The sequence below is a fragment of the Silurus aristotelis genome (assembly GCF_946808225.1).
Source record: "Silurus aristotelis genome assembly, chromosome: 20".
Lineage (NCBI taxonomy): Eukaryota > Metazoa > Chordata > Actinopteri > Siluriformes > Siluridae > Silurus > Silurus aristotelis.
Window position 1 is genome coordinate 11632904 of NC_139593.1, and position 14868 is coordinate 11647771.

Below are 14868 nucleotides of genomic sequence, written 5' to 3' on the forward strand. Positions count from 1 at the left end.
CTCCAATTAAAGCACTTTATAAGAATGCATAATCATTCTAATGAATAGACTACATTTTCGAATCATCAGGGAAAACAGAGTTGTATAATAAGAGGACAGAAGCTGCCCTTAACCCAGGTCAGGTCCAGATGATTGCTATTCAAAAAGAGTGAGGCTGGACTGGACGATTGGCTTAGACATCAATTTATTTGAAACTGTTATACACCCTTCAGCTATTAACTAAAAAGGTTTAGCCCTGGGCAGAAGAACTCAGAATGCACAGGTATCATTTGCAAATAAGAGCATCAATAAGCATGTAATAGAACTGACTTCGCACATGGAAGGTAGTGTTTTATTAAGTGTCAGGCACATATTTACTGTCAGGGTGGTAAGATATGGATAGATATAGTCCAAGGGTTGGTTGTTGTCTGGTAACAAGGGGTTGGTGTATCGTGCCCATTTTCTGGTTTATTCTTGGAAACAGTTGTCGGCAGTTTCTGTGTTGGCTTAATCAGTGATGTGGCACACAAGATGTGTTTGCACGCATTTGCTTGAAACATCAACATGGATCTGGCAGCAGGGGGGCAAGAGGAGCTCTCCAGGAGGGAGGCCAGATGGAGCTACTGATCAGGGGGTTTAGCTTTTTATCTGCTTCAATGATAGGTCTTGGCTGCATGAACCCTCTTTCTCTTTGTCTTGTTTTATTTTTTGCGCCTGTCTGGGTTTGACGGTCTATTTTTTGGAGGGTTGGCAGATTGGTACAAACTATTACCACACAATGCACAGGCCACTTACTTCCCATTTTGTCTTATTCTCACTTCTGTCCTTTTTCTCTAATTGTTTATTTTGCTCCTTTGTGGGCTGCCAGAAATGTCAACTTACTACTGCAATTCCTGGTGGCATCTTAAGTGTGTGTTTTATAGGCATGTTGTGCTTTTTAAATGCCTTTTACCTCAGAGGCTCTTTTTAAAATGATCTGTCGATTTCTTGCCTGCTAAAGCCTGAGCTTCCAAGGATGAAGCAGCAGGCCCATGAGACTATGGAAATTCAGAAGGCAGAAGAGCACTAGTTGCTGAAGATTATAGCAGATGCTGACGCAGAGAAAGCGCAGCAGAAGAAAGAACTGGATCAGGTAAGGCTGAAAGAAAAAGGATATGTGTGGGTGTATATTTATAGGTAAAGAGTTTTGCTTCAGTAGCCACCCATTTGCCATGCTATAACAATGCCAACTTCAATCATTCCAGTAAAAAAAGATTCAAGTTTGGGCACATTCCAAACTTATTAAAAGTGCTGTCTGTTTGTGAGGCCACAGCTTTACTTTGGTGAGAGAAAGAACCATGCAAGACCTTAGGTCGAGTTCTTATTAATGAGAGAAAGAGAAAGGCAGAATGTGTGTGTGAGTGTGTGTTTGAAGTGATCTGACTTGTCAAAAAATTAACAATGGTGAAGACATCAGGTCAATCCTAGAAAGAGTTAATCAACCAATTATGGCTTAATTGTAGAAGTAATATGTCCTAGTATATTCTTTGGACAAACAAATTAATTCACATCATTTAATTATGCTCTGATTTTTTTAGTTTGTGGACACCTGGCCATAAGATTTGTATGCATTAAAAAAAAAAAAAAAAAAAAAAAAAAAAAGGCCTAAGTGGGAGAACTGTTATATTTCCACATATATAGTGAGGAAAATAAGAATTTGAACACCCTGCTATTTTGCAAGTTCTCCCACTTAGAAATCATGGAGGGGTCTGAAATTGTCATCGTAGGTGCATGTCCACTGTGAGAGACATAATCTAAAAAAAAAAACCAGAAATCACAATGTATGATTTGTTTACTATTTATTTGGATGATACAGCTGCAAATAAGTATTTGAACACCTGAGAAAGTCAATGTTAATATTTGGTACAGTAGCCTTTGTTTGCAATTACAGAGGTCAAACGTTTCCTGTAGTTTTTCACCAGGTTTGCACACACTGCAGGAGGGATTTTGGCCCACTCCTCCACACATATCTTCTCTAGATCAGTCAGGTTTCTGGCCTGTCGCTGAGAAACACGGAGTTTGAGCTTCCTCCAAAGATTCTCTATTGGGTTTAGGTCTGGAGACTGGCTAGGTTGCAAGAACCTTGATATGCTTCTTACAGAGCCACTCCTTGGTTATCCTGGCTGTGTGCTTCGGGTCATTGTCATGTTGGAAGACCCAGCCTCGAACCATCTTCAATGCTCTAACTGAGGGAAGGAGGTTGTTCCCCAAAATCTCACAATACATGTCCCTGGTCATCCTCTCCTTAATACAGTGCAGTCGCCCTGTCCCATGTGCAAAAAAAACACCATGATGCTACCACCCCCATGCTTCACAGTAGGAATGGTGTTCTTGGGATGGTACTCATCATTCTTCTTCCTCCAAACACGTTTAGTGGAATTATGACCCAAAAGTTCTATTTTGGTCTTATCTGACCACATGACTTTCTCCCATGACTCCTCTGGATCATCCAAATGGTCATTGGCAAACTTAAGACATGCCTGGACATGTGCTGGTTTAAGCAGGGGAACCTTCCGTGCCATGCATAATTTCAAACCATGACGTCTTAGTGTATTACCAACAGTAACCTTGGAAACGGTGGTCCCAGATCTTTTCAGGTCATTGACCAGCTCCTCCCGTGTAGTTCTGGGCTGATTTCTCACCTTCCTTAGGATCATTGAGACCCCACGAGGTGAGATCTTGCATGGAACCCCAGTCTGAGGGAGATTGACAATCATGTTTAGCTTCTTCCATTTTCTAATGATTGCCCCAACAGTGGACCTTTTTTCACCAAGCTGCTTGGCAATTTCCCTGTAGCCCTTTCCAGCCTTGTGGAGGTGTACAATTTTGTCTCTAGCGTCTTTGGACAGCTCTTTGGTCTTGGCCATGTTAGTAGTTGGATTCTTACTGATTGTATGGGGTGGACAGGTGTCTTTATGCAGCTAATGACCTCAAACAGGTGCATCTAATTTAGGATAATAAATGTAGTGGAGGTGGACATTTTAAACGCAGACTAACAGGTCTTTGAGGGTCAGAATTCTAGCCGATAGACAGGTGTTCAAACACTTATTTGCAGCTGTATCATACAAATAAATAGTTTAAAAATCATATATTGTGATTTCTGGATTTTTTTTTTTTACATACCTGATGTAAAAGAAATAAAAGCAGCCTCTGAGTACAATCACCCTTATTTTGCTCTATAAAACAAATGTGATGTAGATTTAATTACCATGTGCTTTTCATCTCCACATAGGTCAAAGACACAAATATAACCTAAATTGGGCAAAATGACAAAAATAACCACACAGGTAAGTAAAATAACATAATACACATAATTTGCAATAAAGATATAGACATAAAAGCAACAATTAAAATTAAGATTAATTAGGATTAGCAGGAGCCAAAAAATAACCCACCTCTTATATGCATAAACAATGCCAAGAGGAAGAGGAGGAGACAAAACAGGAAATTATGTAGGCTCATGATGACATCACAGCAATTAAAGGGGAAAGGTGCTCATTCAGGCAGGTACACCAGATATATGAAAAAACATTTTGTGAGAATTATAACAATCAATACACATGTTTTAACAGAACACTTTCTGTACCTGTTACACATGCACCTACGATGACAATTTTAGACCCCTCCATGATTTCTAAGTGGGAGAACTTGCAAAATAGCAGGGTGTTCAAATACTTATTTTCCTCACTGTATATGTGTATTTGCTGATTTCATTAAGTCAGGGATATCCATATCTCGGGGGCACTATATATATATATATATATATATATATATATATATATATATATATATATATATATATATATATATATATATATATATATATTTTTTTTTTATATATCACACTGTTTAATATTTGCTCATAAATTTTTTTGAACCAGACTAAATAAATGCTAAATCATTGGGTTAGTCTTCTCCTTAATAAAAAGTTCGGAAAGAGGCAAATACCACACTTAAATTTTCTAATAAAATAATTTCCCCATCCACATTTAAAACTGAATTACTGAAAGAAAAAAGTAGAAACTAAATCTGAATTCTCTCTAGCCCTCTCCAGTCTGTAGCTTCATGCTGCCTTGCTGAACTCCCTATAGATTTTTCTTTGCCCACAAAAGTTTTTCAAGCTTGATCTATACAGTAAGTGCATATGCAAATGTTATGTAGAGTATGCAACACATTAGCAGCAGCGATTACAGAATCAAAAAGTAAATAGCAAACATTTTACATAGAAAGTAAAAATTTCATCAATAAACTAATTTAACATTTTGCGTTGCTGACAAATGACAAGCATAGCAGCCTTTCTGTTTGCCATGCTTGCTATTTAGAAAAGCCACAGTATGATTACAAATATGATTAAATCACTAATTATAAGCACTGCAATCCATCTGTGTCCTTTATTAATTTGTTACTTTGGCAATAATAATATTAATAGTAATAGTTTTATGCCTATAAGGTCCTGCGCTAAAAGGCTCATCCACAATAGTTTTATAAATGAGACTGAGTTGCTGGAAGCAACATTAATTTTTTTCCCCATTCAAATGGTGACCAGTCATCACTTAAAAGCCATTAGATCTTTAATTATGCATTATGTGTGCATAAAGGTAGAATAGAAGCTGCAGCTGTAATTAGGGGGCAGATTTATAAATTTTGCAATGTTTTTCAAAGTTCTTACATGTGTGGAGATTGATTTATTGTACATTGTTCATTGTTCATGATTTAATCTTTGTGCTTTACTCAAGCAGGTCAAATTAAAACAAGTAGTATTAAAGCAGTTTTCCAGTAAACTCTTATAATACTAATTATTAACTCATTATTAATTCATTTTTAATTATGAATATAAAGAAATATATATATATATATATATATATATATATATATATATATATATATATATATATATATATATATATATATATAATTATATTTTTTTACATGCATATCACACACGTTATACAATTATTATTATTATTTTTTATATTGTTGTAATTATTTATGAAGAATATGAAATTTATTATAACTGTTAAAGGAATTAAAATACATTATGTAAAGCAAAAAACTGCATAATGCACAGTGCCAATGCTAAGAATATGACCAAAAAGTGTGAGAGTAAACCTTCTCTCAATGTGTGTCACCATATATCATGACATATAAAATGTGGGTTTAAGGTTAGTGATATGCTTTCTCCATCCATCAATTCATTCATTCATTCATTTATTCATTCATTCATTCATTCCAGTTGCTCTTAAAAGTACATGCAAAAAGCATCTGGTCTTAAGTACTTACAACATTAATTTCACATATTTGATTTAGAATGTAGATTCAAACTTATTTTATAATTTGCAGTGTTTGTATTTATTTTTGGTATAAGATATGATTTTAAATAGTCATGCAGCTCTGCACTGAGTTTGAATGCCATTATGTAAAGGGAAAGATACTGTCAGAACGGTACACTCACACAAGCGTTAGATAAGAGTTCAGCTAAAGCTGGAAATGGACAAAAGTATTTGATCTTCAGAAGAAAAGACGCTTTCTGGCTTTACAGACTGAAGTTTATCCCAAACTAAAATTAGAGCAATGTTTGTGTCTCTCAGTAGGTGTGGGTCATATACCTTCTCACATAAAGAAACTGCCATTGCACAGAGCCTGGGACCAAATAAAAAAGATGATGCAATGTGGCAAGATGATTCATCCTTTTCTCCACATGTGCTAAAACATGCAAAACTTTAGCTAAAAAAATCAGCGAATACTATGAAGAGATTTAAATATTTTTTAAAAATAATAAAATAATTTGGTTAATAAGTACATTTCCTGCTCATTTATCATTAGCTCCTCCAGCATGGCATGCCATCCAACATATTTATAGTGCCTTTGAATGTTTTGTCTCATGTTTTATGGATTTTAATCATTGATGTTTAGTGTTAAGGTCATAATTGGGTGGGACATTTTCAGGACTTTGGCAAACTGACAATGTTTTCTGAGAAGATCAATATCCTGCAGTCCATCCTGAACAACTACAAGATCCAGTACAACCAGAGAGTGGAACACATTCGTCTGCTCCAGCTGGAGATCAAGCAGCTATAGACAGAAAAGACAATCCTTTACATATATATATATATATATATATATATATATATATATATATATATATATATATATATATATATATATATATATATATATATATATATATATATATATACACAATATATATTGTGGGTGGTGTGTGTCAGCTGAATCTCAGTAATATGACTGTTACTTTGTGAATTTATTAAGAACTGTATACTCCTGAGGAATGAAATAAAGTTTTGTTATATAAAGTTGTTATAACTATTTGTTTTTTTAATACCAGCATGCCCTAAACTCTTTTATTACTCTTGTAACACAGCAGTTTTACAGTTTTTATTTTAAAATAAAAATATGTTTACATACATACTGTACATATACTTACAAAATACATACTTCATTGCTTATTATATTTGGTTTGTATATATTTGAGACTGCTACTGTCAAGTCCAAGATTCAGACTGATCGAGCCTTAAAGCGGGTTAAGGCCAAGTAGGCTTTATTCTCAAAATAAAAGTCAAGATAAACACAAAGCCCAAGTCCAAAACCATAGCAAAACCCAGTGCTCAAGACATTTGTGGGTTTTTTTTTTTTTAGAATTTCAGATATCTGACCAAGAAGTAATTTGTTCCCTGCCTTGGCAATGCCAAATTGTAATGCATGATGTCATACTTCTTGGTGGCAAAATGAGCACTGGGTTCCGGTTGCTGTCCAGCTCTCTGTCTCTCTCTCTTCCATCAGATTTCTGAGTGGCAAAAAAAAAAAAAAGAAATTGAATAAGTCTGAATTATTCACCGATATCTCCAGGAGGTCCTCTTAAATCTACATCATGTCATTAATTCAGCTAGAAAGATCTTCTGACACACAGTGAGACTGAGAAAAAAGACAGTGAGAGAGCGTGCGAGAGCACATAATCATAATGTAAAATCTAATATTCTCTTGCTAATGACAGGATTAACTGAATATACGGCTTATTGTAACCCAGATGCTGCAGTCAGTGAATGATGTTCATGATGAGAATATGGAATAGGTGGTAAATGATATACAGTAAGGTTGACTGTCTGAGACATTCAATCATATCCCACTTTCCATATATATTTCTGTAGGTATAATTCAAACAAAGCATTCTAAACCCACATTCACCCTTTATTAAATAGTGTAAAACAAGTTCGATACATAAATGATTAGCAAAGTTAGCGTTTCTGACAGCACCCTGCAGCTAATTTTCTTGGAGTGATTAAGTGATTAAAAAAAAAACTATTTGAACAAGTTGATATGCATAGACTTATGATTTAAGATCTAAAAAAAGGAAAAACACACTCTTAAACCTATCCCTAATCTCAGTTATATCTCATAGAAATTAAATCATGGAGCCTGTTATGCTTTTAATTGTCACTATGAGTGTGAAACCATGTTCTTATTGTTTAATGCAGACTTATAGACTGATTTAGCAATTGTCCCAAGCCCCTGCCGGTCAGAAGTCTTGCGCAGCAGTCAGAGAGAACTCAGATCAGCAGAGAGGAGGTGGAAAAAATTGCAACTTGACGCAGACCTCGCATCTTACCGTGTACTCCTGACCAAATTTTCTTCGGATGTGACTTCTGCTTAAACCGCCTTCTACAAAAAAAAAACCCTTAAGGCCTCTGCACAAGATCCTTGTAAGCGCCACAACATCTTCTCTTCACTACTCAACCACCCTGCTCCACCTGCTTAATCCTGCTTGACTGATGATGACTTTGCCTCCTTCTATAAAAAAGATTAAGGAAATCTGCCAGATCTTTACTTCCTCCCCAAAAATGACTACAATACACAGCCAGGAGCCTTTACTCCTTCATTGTCAAGCTTCTCAACAATAAAAAAGATGAGATACTGCAAGTCATCCAATCTTGCAATCCCACCACCTGCCCTCTGGATCAAATCCTTTCAACCACACTTCAGACCATCACAAGACCTTCTGTTCTTCATCTCCATGATCATCAACAGGTCCTTAACATTTGGCCATGTGCCAACTACCTTCATGCAAGCAAGGATTGTTCCCATCTTGAAGAAACCTGCTCTGGATCCATCAGACATCAACAACTACAGACTGGTATCACTTCTCTCCTTTCTCTATAAATCTTTGGAATGCACTGTTTTTAACCATCTGTCTTATCTCTCACAGAACAACCTCTATGATCCAAACCAGTCTGGCTTCAAAGCGGCACATTCCACAGAGATGGCCCTTTTGGCTGTCTCTGAGAAACTACATGCTGCTCGATCAGGAAAGCTGTCATCTGTACTCATCCTCCTTGTCCTTTCAGAAGCATTTGACACAGTCATCCACAAGACTGTCCTTCTCCTCTTATGTTGCTAATGTGGCTCGTACTTGTTGATTTCTTTACTCCAACATCCAAAGGATTCGATCATTTCTGTCTACACAGGCTGCCCAGGTGCTCGTTCAGTCTCTTGTCATTTCGAGACTGGACTACTACAACCATCTGCTGGCAGGTCCACCTCTGAATGCTATTCGTCCGTTGTAAATTATCCAAAATGCAGCTGCATGACTTGTGTTCAATCTGCCCAAGTTCTCCCATACCACCCCACTGCTGCACTCCCTCCACTGGCTTCCAGTAGCTGCACGTATCAGATTCAAAACACTGATGCTTGCGTAAAAGGCCAAAAATTGACCAGCACCATCTAACCTCAGAGACCTCATCACACCTCGCACTGCACCACGCTCTCTGAGATCCTCCAGCACTGCTCGACTGGTGCCACCTTCTCTTAGGGTAAAAGGTAAGTATACTTCAAGGCTCTTCTCTGTTCTGGCACTGAGGTGGTGGAATGAACTTCCCCTAGATGTCTGAACAGAGGAGTCCCTAGCCCTATCTTCAAGCAACAGTTGAAGACTTACCTCTTCGTGGAACACTAACACTTTCCAAGTTTTTGTTGTTTAAAAAAAACAAAAAAAACCCTAAACAGATTTGTAGGATGATTTATCTTAAGTTTGTAATCTAGCATACCATTGAAGGTTTATTAATTGCTAGAGACTCTAAGAACTTTTGTACGTCGCTCTGGACAAGGGCATCTGCTAAATGCTACAAATATAAATGTAAATGTAAAATGTATTTCTAAATAAATCTGCTCCTGATTTTCATAGGTAAAATGGACACAGATACACTATACATATAGTGCCTGTCAAAAGTTTGGAAACATCTAATCTATTGTTTTTGAGAAACATGCATATACACATATGTACACTTTATATGCACATACAAATTGGACAGTGGATGACTAGAAGAATTGTCATTGTGGATAGATGAGTCCAAATTTGACATTATTTGGCTCTAACAGAAGAATTTATGTAATACAGAGAACTGAAAAGGAGAATGTTATCAGACTGCTTTACACCCACAGTCAAACATGGAGGTGGAAGCCTAATGGTTTGGGGTTGTTTCTGTGCAGGGAAGGTTGGAAACATAATCCAGCTGCAATTCCATCTGCAATGTGGCTAATTGGAACCAACTTCACCATACAGCATGATAATGATACATCATGACCGCTGACAGGTGACATAAATAACACTGATTATCAACTCAACTCAAGCTTTATTTTCATTCTTCCACAAACACAGTATACAAAAGAATGATATGCAATTGGTACGGACCAAGGTGCATAGTGAAACATCAAGAATAACATTAAACATAAATAAATAAAGAGTAAATATTAGACATAGTATAGTTGAGGTGTGATACTTGCCTGAGTGCAGATGTCTGCAGATGTGCTACAGTGTCCAATTAGCATTTTAATGCACAGTAAAGTGGCTGAATGCGAGTGTGCGTTAATATCCATGTTATGTCAATTAATACCCATAGTGCACAGCTAAGGAGGAGGGAGCAAGGTCATGGGTGGCACCAGGATGTTTAGAGCTCTGACAGCTTAGGGGAAGAAGCTGTTGCAGAACCTTGCAGTGCGGGTTCTGATGCATCGGATTGTCTCTTCATCATGACAATAGTAAATGGGTGGGCTGTATTACACAGCAAGTAAACATTTTGTCCTTAAATCTGATGTGTTTGAAATAGGAAAAATTAGCCAGGGTAAGGATTTGAGCGAGTTTGACAAGGGCCAAATTGTGATAACTAGATGATTGGGTCAGAGCATCTCCAAAACTGCAGCTCTTGTGGGGTGTCTTCAGTGGGCAGTATCTAAACAACCTAGAGCTACAACACACAACATAAAGCTACATAAAGTGCATCGAGTGCAAACTAGTGCAAACAGTGCAGATTAACAACAGTACAGTCAGACAGTACAGACAGACAAACAGTACAATCAGACAGACAACACAAGGCAGTGTGGAACAGTACACATAACAGAAGATAGCGCCGACCAGTAAACCTACTGTATACTCTGAATATACAGTACTGTGCAAAGAGACTATAAAGACTATAACAGACAGTATATGTGAACAAACACAATGCAGTGCAAAAACAGCAGGAGCAGCAGTCGAGAGGTGCAAAAACAGCATGTAAAGCGTGTAATATGGTTAAGTATAAATAATAATAAATAAAGGGTGGTGGAATGGATTGAGATGTGTAATGAGTGTGTTTTAAGTTCAGGTTGTACAGTTCGGTAACACACAGTTGAGTGGGTGAGTATGTGTGTGTGTGTGTGTGTGTGTGTGTGTGTGTGTGTGTGTGTGTGTGTGAGTTCCAGTTCAGTTCTGGGGCTTGAGGGAAAGAGCAGTCTGGATGTGACGGCCCGAATGCGTTGGAACCTCTTTCCTGATGGGCTACTCTAGCTAAAATTGCTGAAGAAGTTTATGCTGGTTCTATAGAAAGGTGTCAGAATACACAGTACATTGCAGTTTGTTGTAGACACAGACCAGTCAGAGTGCCCATGCTGCTGTGCAACCTTGGGTCCAGCTATCCATGTGAATGTTACTTTGACATGTACCACCTACCTAAGCATTGTTGCAGACACTGTACACCCTTCATGGAAACCGTAGTTCCTGATGGCTGTGGCTTCTTTTAGCAGGATAATACTGATAGCAAAATATAAGATAAAAGCAAAAATAATTGAAGAATGGTTTGAGGAGCACAACAACAAGTTTAAGTTGTTGACTTGGCTTCCAAATTCCCCAGATCTCAATCCAATCAAGCATCTGTGGGATGTGCTGGACAATCAAGTCCGATCTATGGAGACCCCACCTCACAACTTAAAGGATCTGCTGCTAGACCTTGGTATCACATACTGTACCACAACACATCTTTAGCGGCCTAGTGGAGTCCATGCCTCTTTTCAGGACTGTTTTGGCAGCAAAAGGGGGGCCAGAACAATATTAAGCAGTTGGTTATAATGTTAGGCAAAACAATGGGTAAAATATGAATTTAAAAGGACCTCCTCAGTCTTCACTTATAGTTAGCACCCCATGATTGAGGATGTTTTAATTTATTAATGTGTATTAGTTTCACTGCTAAAGCTATATGCTAAAGCTATTAAAAAATAAATAAATACATTAATTAATTAATTAATAATAATAAAAAAAAAAAAATATATATATATATATATATATATATATATACAGTGAGGAAAATAAGTATTTGAACACCCTGCTATTTTGCAAGTTCTCCCACTTAGAAATCATGGAGGGGTCTGAAAATGTCCTCGTAGGTGCATGTCCACTGTGAGAGACAATCTAAAAAAAAATCCAGAAATCACAATATATGATTTTTAAAATATTTATTTGTATGATACAGCTGCAAATGAGTATTTGAACACCTGTCTATCAGCTAGAATTCTGACCCTCAAAGATCTGTTAGTCTGCCTTTAAAATGTCCACCTCCACTACATTTATTATCCTAAATTAGATGCACCTGTTTGAGGTCGTTAGCTGCATAAAGACACCTGTCCACCCCATACAATCAGTAAGAATCCAACTACTAACATGGCCAAGACCAAAGAGCTGTCCAAAGACACAAGAGACAAAATTGTACACCTCCACAAGGCTGGAAAGGGCTACGGGGAAATTGCCAAGCAGCTTGGTGAAAAAAGGTCCACTGTTGGAGCAATTATTCGAAAATGGAAGAAGCTAAACATGACTGTCAATCTCCCTCGGACTTGGGCTCCATGCAAGATCTGACCTCGTGGGAGTCTCAATGATCCTAAGGAAGGTGAGAAATCAGCCCAGAACTACACGGGAGGAGCTGGTCAATGACCTGAAAAGAGCTGGGACCACCTTTTCCAAGGTTACTGTTGGTAATATACTAAGACGTCATGGTTTGAAATCATGCATGGCACGGAAGGTTCCCCTGCTTAAACCAGCACATGTCCAGGCACGTCTTAAGTTTGCCAATGACCATTTGGATGATCCAGAGGAGTCATGGGAGAAAGTCATGTGGTCAGATGAGACCAAAATAGAACTTTTGGGTCATAAATTAACTAAACGTGTTTGGAGGAAAAAGAATGATGAGTACCATCCCAAGAACAACATCCCTACTGTGAAGCATGGGGGTGGTAGCATCATGCTTTGGGGGTGTTTTTCTGCACATGGGACAGGGGGACTGCACTGTATTAAGAAGAGGATGACCAGGGCCATGTATTGCAAGATTTTGGGGAACAACCTCCTTCCCTCAGTTAGAGCATTGAAGATGAGTCGAGGCTGGGTCTTCCAACATGACAATGACCCAAAGCACACAGCCAGGATAACCAAGGAGTGGCTCTGCAAGAAGCATATCAAGGTTCTGGCATGGCCTAGCCAGTCTCCAGACCTAAACCCAATAGAGAATCTTTGGAGAGAGCTCAAACTCCGTGTTTCTCAGCGACAGGCCAGAAACCTGACTGATCTAGAGAAGATCTGTGTGGAGGAGTGGGCCAAAATCCCTCCTGCAGTGTGTGCAAACCTGGTGAAAAACTACAGGAAACGTTTAACCTCTGTAATTGCAAACAAAGGCTACTGTACCAAATATTAACATTGACTTTCTCAGGTGTTCAAATACTTATTTGCAGCTGTATCATACAAATAAATAGTTAAAAAATTATACATTGTGATTTCTGGATTTTTTTTTTTTTTTAGATTATGTCTCTTACATGCACCTATGATGACAATTTCAAAACCTCCATGATTTCTAAGTGGGAGAACTTGCAAAATAGCAGGGTGTTCAAATACTTATTTTTCCTCATATATATATATATATATATATATATATATATATATATATATATATATATATATATATATATATATATATATATATATATGATATCTCTATAACCTCTTCAAAATCAGTTATAAAGTGCCAAGTGTTTTTTATAATGTATAATAAAGTTAGTACAAACTTTAAAGGAATATAAATTGTACTTATAATCTGTTTAACTTAGCAAAGGAAAATGCATGCATATTGACTCTGCACCTATTCCTAAAACTAACACACTAATATCGTTTATGTGAATGTTTGCAAATATACAAAAGTCTGACCACAGTGTTACACGGAACCCTTTCTCATCTGGGTTCTAGTCCACACTGCTGACCTGGGATCAGTTTAATTGTTATAAATAATTTTTACACTGCTTCTAAAAACAAAAGCCAGCTCTGATTCAGCACTCTTGCTTTTAATGCATACGAGTTCAGATTGGTTTCCTTTGCATACAGAGTGGAAACTTAAAGCTGCATTCTGCAAAATTTAATAATCCTCAGAGGCTGTCTGGGTTATTTTCTGCTTTTCCTATTGTTTGCAAATAGTATTATATGCACATCAATAGTTAAACTTAGATTACCTACTTTTTACAGTATGCTGAGATCCATCCAGATTCCCTTTTCCATCTGGTTTCTGGAAACACTTTTTTAAAGTTTAATTCAGCATGTTTTTAATGATCCTTTGCTTCTTCCTGAGCACTGCATAATCTTGCATCTGTAAGCACATACACATTACAGTGTGCTGTTGTATTCTGCACAAAACCCATTTAAAAGTGTGTTTCAGATCTCACGTCAAGCTCATTTGAATAGGTTTATATGTATAACAGTTAAGATGTGTGAGCAAGGTGTTATTTCAAATATACCATGATAGGGTCAAAAAATGTTGCAGAATGAAATAGGCTACAATTTATTGAGAGACTGTGAGCATGTTCTCTTGCTCTTGGATCTTTTAAACCAGACAGAGCTTGATGCTAAATCACTGGAGCAAGCTTTTTTCCGCTTCCCACTCTCAGGGTGGTGTGCCATCCCTACTGCGGCATGGCTTGTAAAAAGAACTGCTGACCTGCTCTGGTTTTTCGGACACTTCAAAAATAAAGAGGAGGAATCCGATCCCAGATCAGCGACCAAGAGGGTTTTTTTTTTTATGACCATAACAAGCATTTCAGGTTTTTCGCACTCCCAGTGCTTTGCTGTTCCGCATTAGTTGTCAGGTTATTTATTTTAAGTTTGGCCAGCTTGCGCAATAGACTAAAAAGCAGTTTAGTGTTTGTGTTCACAGCTCACTGCAGAATTTTTTTTTAAACCTAACACTGCAATGTCATGGTTTTTGTTTTTAGAATCACAATGGGTGTATATGGACCAGCAAAGTGGCAGCTTGCACTCTTTTTTTGTACATGTTTTGTACAGAAGGCTGCTGAAGGATTTATAAACCAAATTGTATTTTTTTATTGTCTAAGTATATTATAAGGTTGAAACATGTAAAGAAGATGAAGGAAACAATGTTATACTCAGTGTTTGTGCAGTATTTTGAAAATCAAAAATACATCTGATGTTATTGCCTGGGATTTTAAACTTGGAAAGGCTTTCCTAGTAAACTTAACATCTATTTTCTGGAAGAATGT